Source organism: Elephantulus edwardii, unplaced genomic scaffold (genome assembly GCF_000299155.1).
Source record: "Elephantulus edwardii isolate Elephantulus edwardi_28Jun2011 unplaced genomic scaffold, EleEdw1.0 scaffold00084, whole genome shotgun sequence".
Classification (NCBI taxonomy): domain Eukaryota; kingdom Metazoa; phylum Chordata; class Mammalia; order Macroscelidea; family Macroscelididae; genus Elephantulus; species Elephantulus edwardii.
In genome coordinates, this window is record NW_006399834.1 from 9,855,212 (window position 1) to 9,878,355 (window position 23,144).

The 23,144-nt window shown below is 37.4% G+C and overlaps 1 protein-coding gene across 1 annotated transcript in view; it reads left to right on the forward strand.

Moving 5' to 3' along the window:
• The first annotated feature begins 8,204 nt into the window (after nt 1-8,204).
• G2E3 (G2/M-phase specific E3 ubiquitin protein ligase) overlaps nt 8,205-23,144 on the forward strand; it is a 41,246-nt gene continuing 26,306 nt past the window's right edge. Inside the window, exon 1 of the mRNA XM_006889966.1 lies at nt 8,205-8,300. The gene's annotated coding sequence lies outside the window, so the exon portion shown is untranslated. The remainder of the gene's footprint in view (nt 8,301-23,144) is intronic.

Genomic DNA, 23,144 nt, shown 5'->3' on the forward strand with positions numbered 1-23,144 from the left:
TCAGTGTGTATAAAAGTTCCTATCTTACCACGTCCTCTCATTACTTGCTACCCTGTTAAACTTTGCCACTGCTACTGGGGTTAGATAATATTTCATTGCAGTTTTGATTTGCATCTGTCATATATAGCCAATGATTTTGAACATTCTTCAGCCATCTGAATGTCTTCCTCTGTGAAAAGTTTTTCCATGTCTTTTGCCCATTTTGTAATTGGTTTATCAGTCTTTTTCTCTTGGAGGCCGAGGAGTACTCTATAAACTTTTGTTATGAGACCCTTGTCTGAAATGGTATTGCCAAATGATCCTAGTCAGTAGCTTTTCTTTATACTATGTTGAAAAAAGTTTTTGATGTGCAAAGAGATTTAATCTTTAGATAGTCCCCATTCATCAATGTTATCCCTTTCAGATTGTGCATATCTGGCTGTATTTGGCAGTCTCTCGGTACCATAGATTAGACCTTCTAAAATTGATCACCGTTTGTTTCTGCTGAACTTAATGGTTTTGGGTTTCTACTCCCAAGTCTGTGATCCACCTTTAGTTGATTTTTGTGTATGGTGCGAGATTTCGGTCCTCTTTTAGCTTTCTGCAGGTAGCAATCCAGTTTTGCCAACATCATTTGTTGAAGAGGTTGTCATTTCCCCATTTGATAGCTTTGATTTCCTTTTCTAATATCAGTTAACCATAGATAGCTGGGCCTATTTCTGTGTTCTCAAGTCTGATCCAATGGTTTATGTATCTGTCGCTATACCAGTACCATCATGCTGTTTGAGGTCAAGGGAGTGCTGTGCCTCCTATTCCATTTTTGTTTTTCAAAAGTGCTTTGCTTATTTGGGGTTAACAATTTCCCTTTTGATATCCTTGAAAAATAAGAATTTGGTATCTGGATTGGGATTTCATTGAACATGTAGATTACTTTTGGTAGGATTTTCATTTTCACAATATTGATTCTTCCTATCCATGAATAGGACACATTTTTCCATTTATTTAGGTCTTTTATTGTGTCTTGCAGAAATGTTTTGTCATTTTCTTTGTACAGATATTTTGTCTCTCTAGTTAGGTTCACTCCCAAGTATCTCAATTTGTGGTTGGCTATTATAAATGGTATTGCTATCTTGATTTACTTTTCTGAGTTTGTTTTGTTAGTGTAGAGGAATTCCACTGGTTTTTGAAAATGGATCTTTTATCTTGTCCCTGCTAAGATGATCCATTAGCTCTGACAGGTTTTTTTGGTTGAGTCCCTGGGGTTTTCTGTGTAAACTATCATGAGCTACATACTGTGACATTTTAACAGTCTTTTTGCCAATCTGCATACCTTTTATTTCCTTCTGTTGTCATATTGCCCTAGCAAGCATTTCCAATACAATATTGAATAGAAGTAGCAATAATGAGCATCCTTGTCTGGTCCCCTGTTCACAAAGAAAATGCTTTTAGTCTTTCTTCATTGAGAATGATATTGCCTCTAGGTTTTGCCTGTCTACTTTTCACTATGTTGAATAAATGCCCTTTTATTCTAATTTTTCTGAGTGTCTTAATCAGAAAGGGATGTTGGATTTGTCAAATGCCTTTTCTGCATCAATGTTTATTTGCTTTGTTAATGTGGTGAATATGTTGGTTGTTTTTCTTATGTTGAACCATCCTTACATACCTCTTAAGAATCCCACATGGTCATGATGAATTTATTTTTTTATGTGCTTTTGGGGCTATTGGCTAGGATTTTGTGAAAGATATTTATGTTTATGTTCATGAGAGATATTGGTCTGTAGTTTTCTGTAGTTTTCTTTTTTTGACAATATCTTTGCCTGGTTTTGGTATTAGGGTTATACTTGCTTCATAGGATGTCTCTGGGAGTGTTCCTTTTTTTCCTATTTTTTGAAATAACTTTAGAATTGGTGATAAATCTTCTCTGAAAGTTTAGTAGAATTCAGCCATAAAGCCATTTGGTCCAGGACTACTTTTGTGGGAGAGTCTTTTTATGACCTGCTCAATTTCTTCTTTTGTGATGGGCCCGTCACATGTTCTGAATCAGTCTGTGTCAATCTGGGTAGAGCACGAGTTTCAAGAAATTTTTCCATTTTCTCTAAATTTTCAAATTTATCCGAATATGGCCTTTCATAATATTCTGCTATCATAGATTTAATTTCCTGTCATTCTGTTGTGATGTCATCTCTGTCATTCCTTAATTGAGTTATTTGTGTCTCCTCCTTGTTATATTTTGTCAAATTTGCCGATAGTTTTTCTGTTTTCTTGACCCTTTTGAAAAACCAGCTTCTGGTCTTATTGATAGTTCAGTTATTTTTCTGTTTTCTATCTCACTGGTTTCAGCTCTTGTTCTTACAATTTCCTTTGTTCTAGAGGCTGTGGGTTAGAGTGTTGCTCTTTTTCTATTTGATAAAGGTGTTGAGTTAGATCATTAATTTTGCTCCTTTCTTTCTTTTTTATGTATTTTTCTATTGCTATAAACTGCCTCTTGGGCTTTAGCTCCATCCCAGAGGTTTGCATAAGTTATCTTTTCATTATCATTTGTTTCTAGTAACATTTTAAAAATTTTTAAATAATTTTAATGAACATTTACAGAGATTTTGGATTTCCATTCATTCATTGCTGCATAGTTTGCTCCTCTCTTTCAAAAGTAAAAGAAACACTCCCTCCCTGGGACACAATCCCCCCATACCCCTTCCGCCGCCCCAAGTATATTCCACTATGCAACCTTAATTGTGGACTCTTGTGATAACCATAATACCCTATCATACATTGCTTTTAAATTATTCACTCCCTCATCTGTTTCAGTGCAGTATACACAATTTATCCAGTTTTTCTCAGTCTTACCCCAACCCTGATATCAGTCCCATTTTACAACAGTGGCACCATGCAATATTTGTCCTTTTGCGACTGAGATATTTCACTCAGCATAATGTCCTTGAGGGTCCCCCATTTTTAATAATATTGCATGAGTTCCTTGTTTTTCAATGCAGCATAGTATTCCATTGTGTGAATATACACAGCTTCTCTATCCATTCGTTTGTTGATGTGCACCTGGGTTCTTTCCAACTCCTTGCTATTGTGAACAGAGCTGCGATAAACATGGGTGTGCATATATCTGCTTGGATGTCAGTTATGGTCTCTTTGGGATGTATTCCCAGTAGTGGAATTGCTGGGTCAAATGGTATCTCTATTTGCAACTTTTTGAGAAAGTGCCATACTGCCTTCCACAGTGCTTGCACCATTTTACACTCCCACCAACTGTGAATAAGGGTTCCAGTTTCTGCACAACCTCCCCAGCATTTGTTGCTTGCTATTGTGTTAAATTTTGCTATTCTGACTGGGGTGAGATGATATCTCATAGTTGTTTTAATTTTCTTAGAGCTAGGGATTTTGAACATTTCTTCATGTGCTTGTTGGCCATCTGAATGTTTTCTTTGGTGAAGTGTCTGTTCATATCCTGTGCCCATTTTTCAATTGGATTATTTACCTTTATCTTGTGGTGCGTAACTTTTTAATTATTTATTTCTTCTATAACCCAATCATGTTATAACAGGGTGTAAATTAGCTTCAACTTTTGTGGTCTTATAAGCTTTATCTCTTGTGGTCTGAGAAGATACTTTATATTATTTCAGTGTGGTGTTTTTTTTTAATTTGTTGAAGTTTGCTTTGTGACCTAATATGTGATCAATTCTGAAGAATGTACCATGTGCACTAGTCAAGAAAGTGAATTGAGTTTAGTTGGGTGCAGTGCTCAGAATATATCTACAAAGTCATGTTGGCTGAATATGTAGTTTAAATCTTCTACATCTTTGTTAAATTTCATTGAGTTGGCCTATCCTTTGGCGAGAATATTATGTTAAAGTCTCCTACCACTATTGTGGTACTATTTCTTTCTTTCATTCTACCAGTTGTTTTATGTATTTAGCAGGCCTATCATTTGGTGCATGGGTGTTGACCAATGTTATGTCTTTTTGATATACTGTGCCTTTAATTATTATAAAGGGCCCTTCATTATCTTTTATGGTGGTTTTCATTCTGAAGTCTATTTTATCAGAGATTAGGATTGCCACTCCTACTTTTTTGTGGATGTCATTTGCTTAGTATATTTTTTCCAGCTTTTGATTTTGAGACTTTCTCTTCTTTTCTTAGATGTATCCCTTATTGACAACATACTGTTTTTCATCCATTCTGCTGCTCTTTTTCTCTTGATTGGCACATTTAGTCCGTTCACAGTGAGATTATTGACAGGCTAAGTTTTATCATTGCCATTTTGCTATGTTTCTTTATTGTTGTTTCTTGTTACTATGGTCCATCCAATTTCCTTTGATGTCTCTGTGTGTGAAGGACTTCCCTTAATAGTTCTTGTAGATTTGGCCTTGTTTTCACAAATTACTTAAGGTCTCTCTTTTTAACAATGGTTGTGATTTCTCCTTCATATTTAATGGAGGATACAGGATCCTCAGGTAACAGTTGTTTTCTTTCAACTTTCTGTACATGCTGTCCCATTGTCTTCTTGTTCTCATGGTTTCTGCTTATCTATCAGAATTTAATCTTAGTACTTTTCCTTTGTAGGTGACTCTTTGTTTTTCTCATGCTGCTTTTAGTATTTTGTCCTTATTTTTTTATTTTGGATAATGATTTTTACCATTGGAGAGTCATTTTTATTTTGGCTATGATATGTCTGTCTTTTTGGATGTAGTCTAATTGATGTTCACTGAGCTTCCTAAATGTGGATTCCCTCATTCTTCATAATACCTGGGAAGTTTTCTTCTAGGACCTCTTCCACAATTTTTTCAGTGATTTCCCTGTCCTTCTCATATTTTGGTATTCGAATCATATGTATGTTGTTACTTTTGATGTCATCCAAAATGATTCTAATATTTGCTTCATTTTCTTTATGTCTCATCTCTGATTTTTCTTCTAGTATGTTTCCAATGGGTTTCTTATCTTCCAACTCGCTGATTTTCTGTTCCATACTTTCTGTTCTAGTTCCCACCCACCCCCCCACCCCCAATCTATCATGTTTGGACGCATATGCTGTTAAGGTTTTGATATTCTAGAGTGCATTTTCATGTATTTCTACTATTTTCAGTAATGTTTCACCATACCCTCTATATCTTGTGATGATTTTTTAAGTTCTTCTACCTCTTTATAATTTCTTTCATCTTTTGCGTTTCCTTCTGTAGGTGTACAGGTTCTTCCTCTTCAATATATTTCTTCTGGCTCCATGTCTCTTGAGTATTTGCTTTTTTCTTCATGGTTTCCATTATTTCTTTCATCACTTGCACCTTCTTTCATAGCTGTTCAAATAACTCTTCATCAATATATTTCTTCTGGTTCTTTACCTCTTGGATTTTCCCTTTACTTGTGGCTTCCATCGTTTGTAATTTATTTCATAACTGTTCAAATATCTCCACATCAACATATATTATCTGCCTTCTTGACTCTCGGGTATTCATTGAGTCTGCAGTATTCTCTGCTTTCTTTCTTTTTCTTTTTTAAAAATAGGCTTAATTTGTTTTTCCACAGTGTTTGAAGCTACCTGTTGCTTTCTCGACATTATGTGGAGTTTCTCTTGATAAGTGTTAGGCTGTTTTTATTGGGCCTGCATAAGTTGTTGGTCTCCATAAGTTGTCATTTTTATCTTTATGATATTGATTAGTTGCCAGGTTAAAATTTTCAATCCATAGGGAGAGCCACTCACTCTAACGGAAGTCCTTTCTCAGAAATTAGCCTTTCCTAAAGGCTTTCAGATTCTCTTTGTTCTGCACAGCAGGCCTCTGGGAGTCTTGCCTTAATGTAGTCCCCTTTCCCAAACTCTGTTATCCTCCTTCATCTATGGAGTGGCCATGTGGTATGGTACCAGGTGCTCCACTTAAGCAGTTTCTGTCTACAGGGTTTCAAGTTAGCTCTCTTGTGCAGTGCAGCTCAGTGTGCCAGTTGAGAAGGCTGAGAAAGTCTTTTCCCTGCTTGTGGCTCTGTGTCCCAAACTCTGTTTCCTATTTGGTTCCTGGGATGGCTCAGCTGCCACAGAGGCAAGGATCCCAAATGGAGGGACTTATACCCAGGGAGGTTTCAGTCCTGTCTCCCACGAGCACCCCAAAGAGCTCGCTCTGGGCAATAGTTTCTCACTTCCTGTGCTTTCTCTCCTGGAGCTAATTATGTTTCCTTTTGATTTTGGGGTGCAAGAGAACGGTCCTGCCAACTTATACAGTTTGTATGCAGGGGTATCCCTAGTCAGGGGTGAGTAGATAGATGACCATGGCACGTGGTCCAGACTGAATTGCTTCTTTTGCTGCCTTCAAGATTCTTTGTATTTGGTATTTATCATGTTCTTTATATTTGGGCTTCATCTGGTTCTTTGTATTTGTTTTCATCTCAGTGTGGATTGCTTAAAGTTTTACCTATTTGGTGTTTGTTAAACTTCTTGGATATGCAAATTCATCAGATTTGAGAAATTTGGGGCCATTATTTTTTCAAGCATTATTTGTTCTTTTTTTCTGGAGCTCCTATTATGTTAGTGCACTTGATGATATATCATAGATCTTTTAGTCTCTTTTTCTTGGTTCTTTTCTCTGACTTTTAAGCTGAATTATCTCATGAACCAATTTTGAGATTCATTATTCATTTTTATGCTACCTGCTTATATGTGCCATTGAATTCTTTGATGAATTTTTCTCTTTCGTTATTGTACTTTACAACTCCAGAATGTGCTTGGTTTCTTTATTTTATTTCTATTCTCTATTGATTAAAATGTCCTCCTGGTGTCCTTATTAATAAGCTCTTTGAGCATATTTTTGTCTAATAGAAATAGCCTTGTTTCTTTTTACCACCCACCACACTTTATAATATTCAGAATGTCCCATTTTGCATATTGTAATGTGCCAACTCTAGGTATTAGATTTCTTTCTGTCCCTGGGGTTTGTTGTTGCTGCCTTTTGTGGTGAGTGGTTGCTTGCTTAGTGACTTTTTATAAACAATTTCTGTAATGTCTATAATCACCATCATGTGATTATTGAGTCTGTGTTCCATTTTTATAGTTCCATTAAATTAGTTTACAGTTTTTCTTAAACTCTTGAAGCCAAAACAAAACCCATCACATAAATAAAATAACTCTCCTGGTCATCTTATATTGATTGTGTTAGGTCAGTAATTAAAGTGAGCGATTTTAATGATTTGGCCTTTTAAGCCTAAAAGTCAGTCTGAGACATAAGCTTCTTGTCCTGAGTCTGTGCCAGTACTCCTATTTCTCCATGTGTTGCTCTTCCTATCTTCTTCTTCCCCAGGTTTTCTTTTTCTGCTGCCTGTCCTGCTTATAAATCTTTGGCCCAGACAGCTGTGACTAGCCTTTAAATACTTTCACTTATCCCACTCTGACAAAATTCAGCCATTAGTCAAACATGGGCATTGTGTCTTTGATCTGATTCCATAATGGAGACATCAGAGATATCAACACAATCATAGTTACTAAGACAGCAAAGTCCTTATTTACCCCTCATGGATCCTCAAGCACATCAAGAATCAAACTAGAAAATAATGGAGGTAGTCAGATAAACTAAAATGCAACCATCCTTTATTACTGAAATGCAGAATCATTTTCTTCCTTGTTAAAAATGCTCATGGGGTTTCTTGGCTTTTTATTACGTTTTAGAGTTTTGAGACACTTAATTCTGACAGTTAAGATGGCGCACCTGTTGCTTTATTGGACATATCCCTGTCAAGTTTTGGACTTTTCTACCCGGCCATTGTCTGTTACATCATTCTATAAATTGCTGTTTTGTTTACACAATAAAATCTATCATTCAAGCTTGGTTTTAAAAAATTGTAAACATCATGATGTTTTACAAGTATATAATAGAAATTTTAAAGTACTGATAGCACTATAGTGTGACTTACAAGGAATTGCATTGCTAATGCAGAGGTACAAGGTTTGACTCCATCAGCTGCTCTGCAGGAGAAAGAAGAAACTTACTGCCTCTCAAAACCCTCTAGAGGGTCAGCTATGGTTTAATTCTCATTCGGTGGTACACAACAACAATTCTTTGAAAGAGTATTTCACACATCAATAAGAGAAAGGCCAGTTATATACATCTTTTGATTTTTTTTTAAATTTTTTAAATATTACTCTGATGTATTTACAAAGTTTGAATACCTTCTTTTTCCACAAAAGATCCTTCCCATTTCCTTTTAAATTTATTTTTATATCTTTTTTTTTCTTGCTAGCTTGTGTTTTTTGTCGAAAAAATGATGACTGTCCTAATAAATATGGAGAAAAGAAATCTAATGAGAAGTGGAATCTCACTGTACATTACTATTGTTTGGTGAGTATAATTAATAAACTCTAGCAATGTAGTAATCTTCTAAAGCAAAGATGTATATCTTGGCACTGAGTTTTGAGAATTGCACAAATCATTTTATTTTGAGATCTCATTTTGCCCATCTATAAAAAGAAAATCCTTCAAATATAAAATTTTAAGATCCTGAAATTGCTGAGATAATACTTGTCATTTCTATCTAACTCTTCAGTGTGTAAGCAAATGGAAAAATTGGTTAGGTAAGGAGTTTTCCTTTTCATCACTTTCATGTTTCCCTTAATGCTGTGATGACTTTCAGAAAAGACTGGTTTGGATATTAAGAGTAGGGGGAGAGAGTGCAACAGAGCAGTTGAGGGCAGGCAAGGGGGAAGAAACAGGTGGTCACAGACCGTTCAGGGTTGCTGCCGCTCCTGCCGCCATCCTGCCAGCCCTTCAGTTTGACACGTCATGCCTTATGTGGGAAGGACAAGAATTCCAGGGGAAAGCTGCCATCGTGGAGAAATTGCCTAGCCTTCCGTTCCAGAAAATCCAGCACAGCATCACATCACAGGACCATCAGCCCATGCCAGATAGCTGTATCCTCAGCATGGTTGTGAGCCAGCTCAGGGTCAATGAAGACCCCATCATGGGCTTTCACCAGATGTTCCTGTTAAAGAATATCAATGATGCTTGGGTTTGGACCAATGATATGTTCAGGCTTTCCCTACACAACTTCGGCTGACCTCATCCCAGCTAGGCATTTATGCTGTTTCCCCCTCCTTCCTTTGCCCGATAGTATTCACACTCTTCCAGATGCTCCAAATATCATACACAAACAAGCAAGGCCAGGTGGGAATGGGTGTGGTGCGCTGCTGCCAGCTAGGTATTAATAGTGTGCCATGTTTGGACACTAGACTAGCTGCATCTGACAGGAGAAGTTTGTGTTATACCAGCTCATGCCTTGGAAAAGACTTAGGTAATGCAAAAGATTGTCTTTTTTTCTTTCTTTTTAATCTACTGACAAGTTGCTCTAGTATCCCAAAGAAGTGAAGGAGAAAGCAGCTGCCTCACCGCCCAGATAATGATTTGTTCAGATTTTTCAATGCCTCATTATACAATAAAACCACGAGAATTTTCTTAACAAACAAAAAAAAAGAGTTGTTGTTATTGTTATTGTTGTTATGTGGCATTGAGTCCCTTGCAACTCATAGCGACCCTATGTACTAGAGCCTTAAATGCCAGTTCTATCCTGTGCCAACCTCGCTGTCTCAAACACACTCATTCCCACCACTCCACTCACTGTCAAAAGAAAAGAGTATGGGGAAAAATATTTCATAGAACCAGGATGGAAACATCCAGGTGAGGGTAAAAATATTTGAGGCAGGAGAAATTAATTTATGGGTCATTCAGAAAAAAGGAAAAAATAATTTTGGACTGAGAATTATCCCCTAAGTTTTTCTTTCATCCATCATTCTACTCATTTATCAACTTCTTTCTTCATTAAACATTCCTCTCATAGTGCTATTTTTGCTTGGTTAGATTTTACTTGAATTCAGAGTTTTGAAAATGTATGAATTTGGGATTACAGCACAGTTTCTTACCACAAGGCCACCAGAGCTCCCTAATGTTGCGAGAATTTGTATCTCAAGGTACTAGTGTCAAGGTTGCATTCATAAAGACAGTATTTCTTAGCATCTGTATCAGTTAGTCATTGCTGCTTAACAAAGTATCCTTAAATGTAGGAGTTTAAAACAACAATGTTTTATTTTTATTTCATAGAGTTTTGGAAATCCAATATTGACTTGTTATGTAATAGTTTTAGTCTTGGAGTTCCAGGAGGTTGTAATTGAGGTGTCACGTAAGTTGTGATCATCTGAAGTTGGGACTGGACTGGAGGATCCACCTCTAAAGCATGTGATTTTGGCTTGTGTTCTTCCTGCCTAAGGCAGGAAGCCTTTGTTCCTTATTCAATAGTTCTTTCAGTAGAGCTGCTCATAGTATTTCTGCTGACTTTCCCTAGAGCAAAGGGGCAGAGAAAGACATATATCAGGATGGACTCTAATGACTTGGTCTTCAAAGTCACGTGTTAAGTCTGGTCCACACTCAAGGGGAGAAGCATTAGGCCCTGTCCCTTGAGAGAAGAAATATTAAAAAATTTGTGGATGTATTTTTAAAATCATCATTGAATTAATATTAAAACAGTAGATTTGTCTTTGAGAACCCATCTGAACTATTTCTTGCTAATTTTCTATCTAAAACTGTAGGGTTTTTGTTCATATACCTGGTTAGTTAGTTAGACTTGTATCCTGGTCTAGGAATATTGATGCCTTTGAGCTGTGGTGCTGGAGAAGAGTATTGAATGTACCATGGACTACCAAGATAACAAACAGATTCATCCTGGAGAGGGTTTAACCAGGCTACTCCTTGGAGGCAAGGATTCTGGGGCTTCATCTGACATACTTTGGACATGTTGTAAGGAGGGACAGGTCCTTGGAGAGGGACAGCATGCTTGGTAGGGTGGAGGGACAGCATAGGAAGGGAATTCCCTCTATGAGGTGCATTGGTTCAGTGACTGGGGTAATCAGGATAGGTGTATCAGAGGCAGTGCGATTGGCACAGGATAGAACAGGGTTTAGGGCTGTTGTACATAGGGTTGCTGTGAGTTGCAAGCGACTCGACGGCACATAACAACAACAATATGATTTGAAAGGGATATGAAGTTGATATACTGTATAGTTCTGTAAATTGAAGTCTACAATATTTTTAATAAAAAAGGGAATAATTGTCATTTTTCTAAAGCTTTTTATGCAATAAATTAGTCTTAATTAGATTGGTCTAAGAGGGAGGCAAGATGGTGGTCTCAGCTAACTGCCACATACAACACACTGGGGTTCCCAATGTGGATTACGGGTGCAAAAGGAGAAACCAGACTCTGGCTCTTTGAAGATCTCAATGTTTCTGATGCACATATGGGCCTGCATGTTCCATCTGGCCTGGGCTGGTTGCTTGTTAACAAAGCCAAAAGGATCCTGGGAGCATGGGGGTTCCTAAAGGGAAGGCAAGATGGGGTCTCAGATTCCTGCCATTTGCTACACACTGAGGTTCCCATCCCAAATTGAATTAGGGAGTAAGGTGAAACCAAACTCTTATGTACAGTGGAGCACACATAAAGTAGAATAAGAGATAAGGCAACTGAGGCTGAGCCCTCAAATTTGGAAACACAAACAAAGAGGAACAGTTGTTAGCTGAAATTAATGACTGGAATGTGGAATGTGAGAAGTATGAATGTAGGAAAATTGGGCATCATTAAGAAAGAAATGGAACATGTAAATATTGACATATTAGGTATTGGCAAAGTGAGATGGATTGGCCTGGGACATTTTGAATCAGACGATTAACTACTGTGCTGGAGATGAAAAAGTGAGAAAAAAATGGGACCACTTTCATAGTTAGGCCATTTCTAGATCCATCTTGAAATATAATGTAGTGAGCAACAGAGTTATATCCATACACATACAAGGAAACCCACTGTATATCACTCTCATTCAAATTTACGCACCAACAACCAGAGCCAAAGAGGAGGAAATGGATCATTTCCACCAACTTTTGCATGATAATGGGTGACTAGAATGCAGAAGTTGGGAACCCGGAAGAAGGATCAGTAGTCAGAAAACATGGACTTGACAGAAATGAGTGAAGGGATAGAAATAAGTCTGTACAATCAATGATTTATTCATAGCAACCTTTTATAAGAAACATAAACAAAGGCTATACACATGGATTTCACCTGATAGTATGCACAGGTATCAGATTGATTACATCTGTGGAAAGAATCATTGGAGAAATTCAATAACCGCTGCTTATTATGGAACCAACTGTCAACTATTCATCTGCAAGTTCAAATTAAAGCTAAGAAAGATCAAATCAAATCCACAGTAATAAAAATTTGACCTTGAGTCTATCCCACCTGAATTTAAAAACCAACTAGGAACAAGTTTGAGGTCTTGAACACTAATGGGTGAAGACCAGGTGAGCTGTGTGTGAGAGTATATAAAGAGTATTATACATGAAGAATGCAAAATGTCATTACAAAGATAGAAGAAAAGACCAAAATGGATGTCAGAAGAGACTGAATATTGCACGAGAGCACCACAAAACCAAAACAAAGGGAAGAAATAAAGAAGTAAAGGAGCTGAATAGAATTCAAAGGGCAGCATGGGAAGATAAAACGAAGTGTGGAAATGTGCAAACAACTGGAGTCCTGGCGAGTTCTGGTGGCTTAGGGGCAGGAAGCTGCATTACATTCCCAAAGGTGAGTGGTTTGAATCCACCAGATGCTCTGCTGGAGATGAAGGGACAAACTCCTCTTATACCAGTCAGATCTAATTTGACAGACCCAAAAATTCCCCTGGAGTCCGTAAATCAAAAGGGCCATACTCTCGCAGCATTTCTTAAGCTGAAGGAACTAAAGAGCAAATTCAAGCTGCAAGTTGCAATACTTGAGGATGCTATGGGGAGAATATTGAATGATCCAGGAAGTATTAAAAGAAGATAGGGGAGCTCTGGTGGCCTAATGGCAAGGAGCTGCAACTACAAACCCAGAGGCGAACGCTTCGAATCTACCAGATGCTCTGCCGGGGAAGGAGGGACCATCTCCTCCTGTACCAGTCAGATCTGATTTGACGGTACACTCACACAAAAATAATAATAATTAAAAAAAAAAAGAAGATGAAGGAGTATACAGAGTTATTGTACCAAAAAGAATGGCTAACACAGAAAATTTCAAGAAATAGCATATGATCCTGAGGCAATGGTGATGAAGGAGGAAGTTCAGTTTGCTCTGAAGGATTTGGCACAAAACAAAGCCCCATGAATTGATGGAATACCAATTGATATATTTTAGGAAGCAGATGCTGCACTGGGCATACTCACCAGGTTGTGCGAATACATCTGCAGGACAACAACCTGGTCAGCTGACTAGAAGAGATCCATATTTGTTCCCATTTTAACCTGAAGAAAAGGAAAACGTTGCCCTGTTCATAGACAGATCTGCACTTCCCTCCACCCTTTCAAGTATGATGTGCCTCTTTCAGAACTGGTCCCTCCTTGCAGCATGTCCAAAGTGTGTCAGATGAAGCTTCAGGATCCTTGCCTCCAAGGAGAAGCCTGGTTTAATCCTCTCCAAGATGAACCTGTTCATTTTCTTAGCAGCCCATAGACCAATGGAACAGAATTACCCAGAAATGGACCCAGCTGTCTATGGTCAACTGATATTTCACAAGGAAATATTGTTGTTCTTGTTGTTATGTGCCATTGCGTTGCATATGACCCTATGTTCAATAGCTCTGAAGCCTGCTTTGTCCTGAGCCAGTCTCCCTGATTCCCGCATACCAACCCTTATTTCCCCATTTACTGTGTCAGTTCATCTGATCTGTGGTCTTCTCTTGTGCTGTCCCTCCACCCCTCCAAGCATGATGTCCTTTTCCAAGGACTGGTCCCTCCTGGTCAAAATCTTAGCCTCCAAGGAAAAACTTGGTTTCACCCTCTCTAAGGCAGACCTATATGTTTTCTTGGTGATCCATGGTATATTCAGGACTCTCTTCTAGCCCCACAACTCATAGGCATCAATTCTTCTTTTGTTATCCTTAGTCATTGTCCAGCCTTCTGATTCATAGCAAGTTACTGTGAAGCCATAACCTGGATTAGGTATACCTTAGTCACTAGACTGACATTTATTTTCAGTAGTCTGGTGAGGTCCCTAACATCAGATATTCCCAATGCAGTTCATCTTTTGATTTCCTGACTGCTGGTGCCAAGAGTCATGGGTGTAGAGCCAAGCAATTTGTAATTGTTAGCAACCTCAGTCTCTTTTCCATCTGTCAGGGTACCACCACGTGGCCCAGTGTCAAGAATCTTTGTCTTCTTAATGCCAGGCTTTAATACATATTGAAGACTACAGTCCTTGACCTCTGCAGCAAGCGCTTCAGGTTCTCCTCAGCTTCAGCAATCAAGGTTGTGTCATCTGCTATATGTAGGTTGTTAATGAGTCTTCCTCCATTCTGATGCCACAATCCTCATACAGTCCAACTTCCCAAATATTCTTAGTCTGCATATAGATTGAAAAATGCATCCCTGACACACTTCTTTCCTAATATTGAACCATGCAGTGTTTCCTTCCTCTTTTTTGAGGACTGCTTTCCAGTCCAAGTATAAATTTTTGTATAAGCCAAATCACATGTTCAGGGATTCCCATGTTCCTCAAGGTTAGCCACATTTTCTTGTGACCCATATAGTCAAATACCTTTACATAGTCAATTAAACACAGGTAGAAATAAAACCTATCAAATTGGGTAATGGCAACCTCTTCAACAATTGTTACTAGCAATACTGCTTCTTCCAGAAAGCTAAAACAGGATCCACATCTCACACCATACACGAAAATCAACTAAAAGTGGATCAGAAACATGGGAGTAGAGCCCCAATAATAAAGTTCATAAGAGACAAACTAGGATCAAGCTTAGATGGCCTATTTTGTGCTGTAAAAAGACTACCAAATACAACCAGAAATGCACAATCTATAGAGTATAAAATTGATATATGGTACCTTCTCAAGTTTAAAGCACTATGCACATTATGCACATTAAAAACTTTTTCCAGCACGGTGTGGATGGAAGATGACCAGAGTCCACAGTACTTTAGGGGAAACACTGCTGTCTAGCTACACCACACCAGAACCCCTTAAGCTCAGGTGGAAGGGATTCAGACACCTTGAGGTGGGCGGAGATACCATTTCTCTAAAGGAATAACAGGTTTCCTGGTTTGCCTTTCAGTGGGGGGAAACACTGCTATTGTGCTGAGACTCTGCAGGCTTTGGACCAGGAAGAGAGTGTAAATATACAGGTCCCTCACAAAACATTGCCATACTCTGGGTCACTATATAGTTAAAATGACCTAACTTCTATTAAGAAAAGACTTACATAATGTCAAGAAAGCAGCTGTCAGCCTTAGTCATCAAGAAAAAACCCAAAATCGCCCTTTTCATTAAAATTCTATGCCCAGCAAAGCTTTTTATCAAATATGAAGGAGAAATTAGATTCTTTGCAGAAAATAAGAAACTTATGGAATTTGTAAAAACAAGACCAAAAGTACAAGAAATTTTAAGTGAATTCCTTCACATGAAGAGGCCAAAGGAAAGTGAATGGACCATAGTAACCAGAAAGAGCAGAAAAAGAAGCAGAACAAAATGGCAATGATTTAACACACCCTGACAATAATCACATTTAATGTGCACAGTCCAAATCCACCAATTAAGAGAAAAAGAGTAGCAGAATGGATAAGAAAAACAAAGCCCATCAATATGTTACCTACAAAAGACACATCTAAAAAAGAATAAAGACAGAATCAAAATCAAAGGCTTGAAAGAAATATACCAAGCAAATGGCAAACTCAGAAAAGCAGGAGTGGAAATACTAATCTCTGATAAAATAGATCTCTGAATGAAAACTACCATAAAAGACAAGGAAAGGTATTACATATTGACTAAAGGCATAATAGATGAAGAAGACATAACCTTGGTCAACATGCACCATATGATAGACCTGTAAACTAAATAAAACAACAGTTAACTGAATTGAAAAGATAAATAGACAGCACCACAATAGTAGTAGGAGATTTCAACATACCACTGTCACCAAAGGATAGGTCGACCCAAAAGAAACTCAACAATGATGCAGAAGATATAGAGTAGGCACCTCAACTTTGTGAATATATTCCAAGTACTACACCCAACTAAAACGCAATTCACTTTCTTCTAAAATGCACATAGTGCATTCTCCAGAATCAGTCACATATTAGGATATAAAGCTAGCTTCAACAAATTAAAAAACATTGAAATAATATAAAGTATCTTCCCAGGCCACAATACCATAAAACTAGAAATTAACGACAGGAGGATAAAGCTTCGAAAACCACCCATGTGGAAACTGAGTAACCCTCTCAAGAGCACAACTGGATTATAAATGAAATAAAGAATGAAAAAAAAAGTATTTCTTGAAACAAATGAAAATAAAATATTCCCAAACCTCTGGGATACAGCTAAGGCAGTCCTCAGGGGGCAGTTCATAACAATAGGCACACACATAAAAAAAAGAAAGCAAGGAGAAAAATCAGTGATCAAACTCAACACCTTCATCAATTTGAAAAAGAGCAGCAATCTAATCCTATATAACCTCTAGATGAAAAGAAATTTTAAGGACAAGAGGTGGAATCCATGTGGTAGAAAACAAAAAAACAGTTGAGAGTAGGAGCTGGTGTTTTGAAAGGGTCAATAAAATTGACAAACCACTAGCAAACTTAAGAAAAGAGAAAAAAGGAGAAGACACAGATAACTCAATTAAGAAATGATAGAGGTGACACCACAACAAAACCAGATGACATTAAATTGATAATATCAGAATATTATGATAATCTATACTTGGATAAATTCGAATACCTAGAGGAAAAGGACAAATTCCTTGAAACATGCCCTATGCAGAGTGGCAGGCGCAGGTAAAATGAACAGTTGAACAGACCATCACAAAAGAAGAAATTGAACAGATCCTAGAAAGACTTTCACATGAGAAAAGTCCTAGACCAGATGGCTTCACAGATGAATTCTATAAAATATTAAGGGAGGATCTATCACCAATTCTACTTAACACGTTGCCGCAAATGACAGTAATACATTGAAAAAAAAATGTTTCTAAGCACTGTTGTCAATTTAAAAGTGTGCGGCCACGTGTTAAATTATTTCAAACAATTGAAAAAGAAGGAATACTCCCAGAGTCATTTTATGAAGCAAGGATAACCCTAATACCAAAACTGGGCAAAGAATCCAAAAGCACTTAAAAAAAAAGGAATTCATCATAACCAAGTGGGATTCATAATAGGTATGCAAGTTTGGTTCAAAAGAAGAAAAACAATTAATGTCATTCACTATATAAACAAAGCAAATAAGAAGAATGATGTTATTTCAGCAATTGATGCAGAAAAGACATTTGGCAAAATCCAACACCCTTCCTGATAAAGACATTTTTAGTAAAATTAAAATAGAACTGAATTTCCTCAACATAGTGTATAGTATATATGCAAAACTAAGAGTCAATATCATTCTCAATGGAGAAATACTAAAAGCATTTTACTTGTGAACGGGGACCAGAGAAGGATGTCCACTGGCACCACTTCTATTCAAAATTATACTGGAAGTGCTTGCTAGGGCAATCATAGAGAAGGAAATAAAAAGCATCCAAATCAACAAAGATATGATTCAACTATCCCTTATGCAAATGATATGATAGTGTATGCAGAAAACTCCAAAGTCTCAACCAAAAAACTGTTAAGAGGTAGTAGACCAAGTTAGTAGAGTGGCAGGATCAATATCCATAACTCAGTGGGATTCCTGTACAGTAACAAAGGAACTCAGAGAAGGAAACCAAGAAAGCAATACAATTTACAATAGTCAACCATAAATTGAGATACTTGAGAATGAACCTAACTAGAGATACTAATGACAGGATTCTAGAGTAATGGAAAAGAATTGAGAATCTAGAAATGGACGCAGATTTCTATGGTCAAGTGATATTCAACAAGGAAATCAAACCTATCAAGTGACAAAATGACAACCTCTTCAACAAATGATGTTGGCAAAATTGGATTGCTACCTTCAGAAAACTGAAATAGGATCCACAACTCACATCATATACAAAAGTCATCGAGACCTGGCAGTAAACCCCAAAACCATAAAGCTCATCAGAGACAAACTGGGATCAAACTTAGACAGCCTAGTCTATATTATAAAGAGACTGCTAAATGCAGCCATTAATGTACAGTCTGGATAGGATATGGGACCTTTCAAAGATTACATCCTTGTTTGCATCAAAAACATTTTACAACAGAGTGAAAAGAAAACCTACTGATTGGGAGCAAACATTTGGCAATACCATTTCAGACAAGGGTCTCATCAAAAGTTTACAGAATCCTACAGGCTCTCCACAAAAAAAAACCCCAAACAAACAAAACAAAACAAAAAACTGATAGCACAATTAAAAAATGGCCAAAAAACATGGAAGGAATTTTCACAGAGGAAGATAATTCAGATGTCCAAAACAGATATATAAAGAAATGCTCAAAATCACTGGCAATAAGAGAGATACAAATCAAAACCATAATGAGATACTCTCTCATTCCAATAGCAGTGGCAAAGTCTAATAGGACAGCAAGTAATAAATATTGGAGAGGGCAGGGAGCTCTAGTGGCAAGAAGCTGCACTGTAATCTCAGAGGTTCAAATCCACCAGATGCTTTCCTGGAGAAGGAGGCACAGTCTCCTCCTGTACTGGTCAGATCTGATTTGATGGTACACACACAAAAACAAATAAAATTAAAAAGAAAAAAAATGAAAAATAAATGTTGGAGAGAATGTGAAGAGATAGCAACTCTCATACATTGTTCGTGGGATTGTAAAATGGTACAAACACTCTGGAAGGCAGTTTGACACTTCCTTCAAATGCTTGACATAGAAATTTTATATGACCTAGCTATTCCACTGCTTGCAGTATACCCCAAGATAATTATAACTGAGGTACAAACAGAGTCTTGTACACCAGTGTTTATAGCAGCATTATTCAACATTCCAAGAACATGAAAACAGCCCACATGTCCAAACACAATGGAGTGGATTGAGAAATTATGGTATATTCACATGAATATACCACACAGCACTCAGTAGCAATGATTTTGTAAATCATTACCTAACTTGGGAAGGAATGGAGAGCATTATGCTAAGTCAACTAAGGGCTGTAAGGACAAATAATGTATAAGACCATTATTGTAGAATCCTCATATATGAGGATCCAATGCAGGGAGGGTGGGAGCAGGAGGTAGTTAAATCATGAGGTTGCACAGTTAGATGGGTGGAAGGAGGAGTGGGTAAAGGAAATGGGAAAGATCCCGTGTGAAAACAATGTGTATGAACTTTGTAAGTAAACAAGCGTAAAATAAAAAAAAATTTATTTTTTTAGAAAAACCAACCTACTGACCCTAGTCTCAGCCTCTTTAAATGTCTGTTTCATTATGAATATAAGAATAGAGTACTATAAGTTGCAGTACCATGCCAGAACTGAAAGAGGTTTTGTAACAATCTAGTTAAATGTTCTTATTTTTATGTAAATGGCTTATTATTTGACCAACACAAATACCCACAAAATAGGCAGAAATTCCCTAGAACAAGAGCCAACATAATTCTCAATGGAGAAGGAGTAAAAACATTTTCTTTGCAAACAGGGACCAGACAAGGATGCCCACTGTCACCACTTCTTTTCAATATTGTATTGGAAATGCTTGCTAGGGAAGTATGACAAGAGAAGGAAATAAAAGGCATCCAGATGGGCAAAGAAATGGTTAAACTGTCATTATATGCAGATGATATGATAGTGTACACAGAAAACCCCAATGACTCAACAACAAAAAAAACCACCAAGCTCTTAGAGTTAATAGGCCAATTTAGTAGAGTAGCAGGATATAAGATCAGTAACCAAAAATCAGTAGGATTCCTCTACAGTAACAAAGAGAACTCAGAGACAAAAATAAAGAAAGCAATATCATTTATAATAGCCAACCACAAATTGAGATACTTGGGAGTGAACATAACTAGAGATAGAAGAAACCTATACAAAGAAAACTAAACTACAGAGCACTTCTGAAAGACACAATAAAAGACCGAAAGAATTAGAAAAATGTGCCCTGTTCATGGATAGGAAGACTTAATATGGTGTAAATAACAATCCTACCAAAGGTAATTTACATGTTCAATGCAACCCCAATCCAGATACCAAATTCCTTTTTCAAGGAGATTGAAAGGGAAATTATCATATTTATTTGGAGAGAACAGAGACCCTGAATAAGCAAAACACTTCTGAGAAACAAAAATGAGGTTGGAGGCACAGCACTCCCTGACCTCAAAACCTACTACACAGCAGTAAGCAAAACAGTATGGTACTGGTACAATGACAAGCACGTAGATCAATGGAACAGAATTGAGAGCCCAGAAATAGACCAAGCTATCTATGGTCAATTGATAATGGAAAAGGAAATCAAAGCTATCACATGGGGAAATGACAACCTCTTCAACAAATGGTGCTGGCAAGACTGGACTTCCACCTGCAGAAAGCTGAAACAGGATCCACATCTCACACCATACCCAAAAATCAACTCAAAGTGGATCCGAGACCTGGGAGTAAAGCCCAAAACCATAATGTTCGTAAAAGACAAACTGGGATCAAGCTTAGACGCACTAGTTCAAGGTATAAAGAGACTGCCACATAAAACCAGAAATGCACAATCTAAAGAGGATAAAATTGATGCATGGGACCTTCTAAAGATGAAATCTCTGTACACATCAAAAACTTCCCAACAGGGTGAAAAGAAAACCTACTGACTGGGAACAAATATTTGGTAATACCATATCAGACAAGAGTCTTTTAACAAAAGTTTACAGAATACTCCTGGGCCTCCACAAGAAAAAAATTGATAACCCAATTACAAAATAGGCAAAAGACAGGGAAAGAATTTTCACAGAGGAAGATATTCAAAGGCAAGCAGACACATGAAGAAATGCTCCAAATAACTGGCAATAAGAGAGATGCAAATCAAAACCACAATGAAGTACCACCTCACTCCAGTAAGAGTGGCAAAATTTAACAGGGTGGAAAGTAATAGATGTTGGAGAGGATGTGGTGAGAAAGGAATTCTTATACATTGTTGGTGGAATTGTAAAATGGTGTAACCACTCTCAAAGGCAGTTTGGCACTTCCCCAAAAAAGCTGACTGTAGAAATTCCATATGACCTAGCTATTCCACTACTTGTAATATACCCTGAGAAAATGAGAACTGAGGCATAAACTGAGATTTGTACACCAGTGTGCATAGCAGCATGATTCACTATTGCAAGAACATGGAAACAGCCCATATATCCAACTACAAATGAATGGATTGAAAAATTATGTTACATTCAAACAATGGAATACTATGCAGCAACACAGGAGTAATAACTTTGTAAATTATTACCTAACGGGAGGGACTGGAGAGCATCACTAAGTGAACTAACTCAGTCTCAGAAGGTTAAATATTGTATAAAATTGTTGTAGAATGAGTACAAGGATCCAGGAGATCCAGGGAGAGTTTGGAAGCAGAGAGATGTGGATGTACAGGGGGAAGGGAGGATTAATCATTGGATTGTACAATTTGTTGGGTGGAGCAGTGAGGGAAATTGAAAGTATTTGTCCAAATTTGTATTAGAATTTTATAAATAAACTAGTTTTAAAAAACTAGGATATATTAAGTCAGTGGAGTACTATGCAGCACTGAAAAACAATGAACTCATAAAACATTACACAGCATGGGTGACCCTGACATACATTATGCTGAGTGAAATATCTCAGTCACAAAAGGACAAATACTGCATAGCACCACTATTATAAAGCAGGTCTGATATTGGGGACTGGGAAGAGAATAGGATAAGAGTGGCTAGATAATGAACATTGCATTTTAATATATCAAGGAAAACAATGTTTAAAAGGAATATATGATTAGGCATTATACATATGACAACAGCCCAGAATAAAAGATACATAGCAAAGAGGACTCAGGGGAAGGAGGAAATTTTACAGAAATGAATCAATATTTAAAAAAAACAAGTGAACTGGGGGAGGGGGTAAAATGTGCAACAATTAATGAATGAAAGTCTAATTTTTCTGTAAACTTTCGGTAAAATCACAATTAAAATAAAAAATTTTATTTAAAAATATATAGAAATTACAAAGTTATGTAAAGAAAATCTTCTGATACAGCATGCCAATAATACATCATACATGTTCCTTGATATTTCCAGAAGTGAATTTCAGTCTTATTCAATAGTCCAAATATGTTACTTTTGATCATATTTATATAATGAAAGTATAAGATATGGTGAAGAAATCATGGATCAAATTTGGTTGAACCTGGTAATTGGCAAATAGTTACACCCGTGTACATTTGCTTGGCAATTAACAGCTGGACTTCAGAATGATGGTGTTCCTTTAGCTGATTTGCATCTAGGTATGTTGTACCAGAGAAAAGTGGTTGGTTGGGTGGCAGGCTACATGTATGGCTGTCATCATCTGAGGTCTGGTTGATCTAGAAGTTGGTGGGAACTGATTCCCACATGCCCAGGAAATGTGATGCTGGCCTTTGGTGAAACCAAGTGGCAGGCGCAGGCACACAGTGCTCGGGTTTTGTGTCTCTGAGTGGTCAGTTGGGCCTGTCTTAGTAAGGGACTTGTGACTAGTTATACCTTTACATCTGCAGCTTTCACACTCATCCTGCTCTGCAAGCAATTGGAGATTCAAGCAGTCCAAGCAAGGTAACCAGCTAGCCAGGAGTCAGGGTGAAATGCACATGGCTACAGTGTGCTTAAATATTCCTTTCTGGCTTGTATAAATTAAAAGGTTTAAAGAAGAGGAAGTGAGTCTGGAGTCAGACCGGGAGTACTCAGATCAACCAGGCAAGACTTAATGTGTGAAGCAGTTAAGTGAGTTTATTTTCCCCTGGATGCAAATGTGATGAGCTTTCAAATTTGAAGTCAGCTTCTTTTGCTGTTAGTGGGAGATTTATATAAAGAGATTGTTGGTGTGTTCAGCAGATCTTCACATGAAGTCTTGGTTGGGTAGTATTCTGTTAGTACCTTTTTTCTTATCTTTCAGGTGTAGTCTTAGGTCAGCTCATTTTCTGTGGTATTCCTGGAACATCTTGGTTTCTGCCAGTTCAGCTTTCCATTAGTAGTTGAGCAGGCTGGAACTAG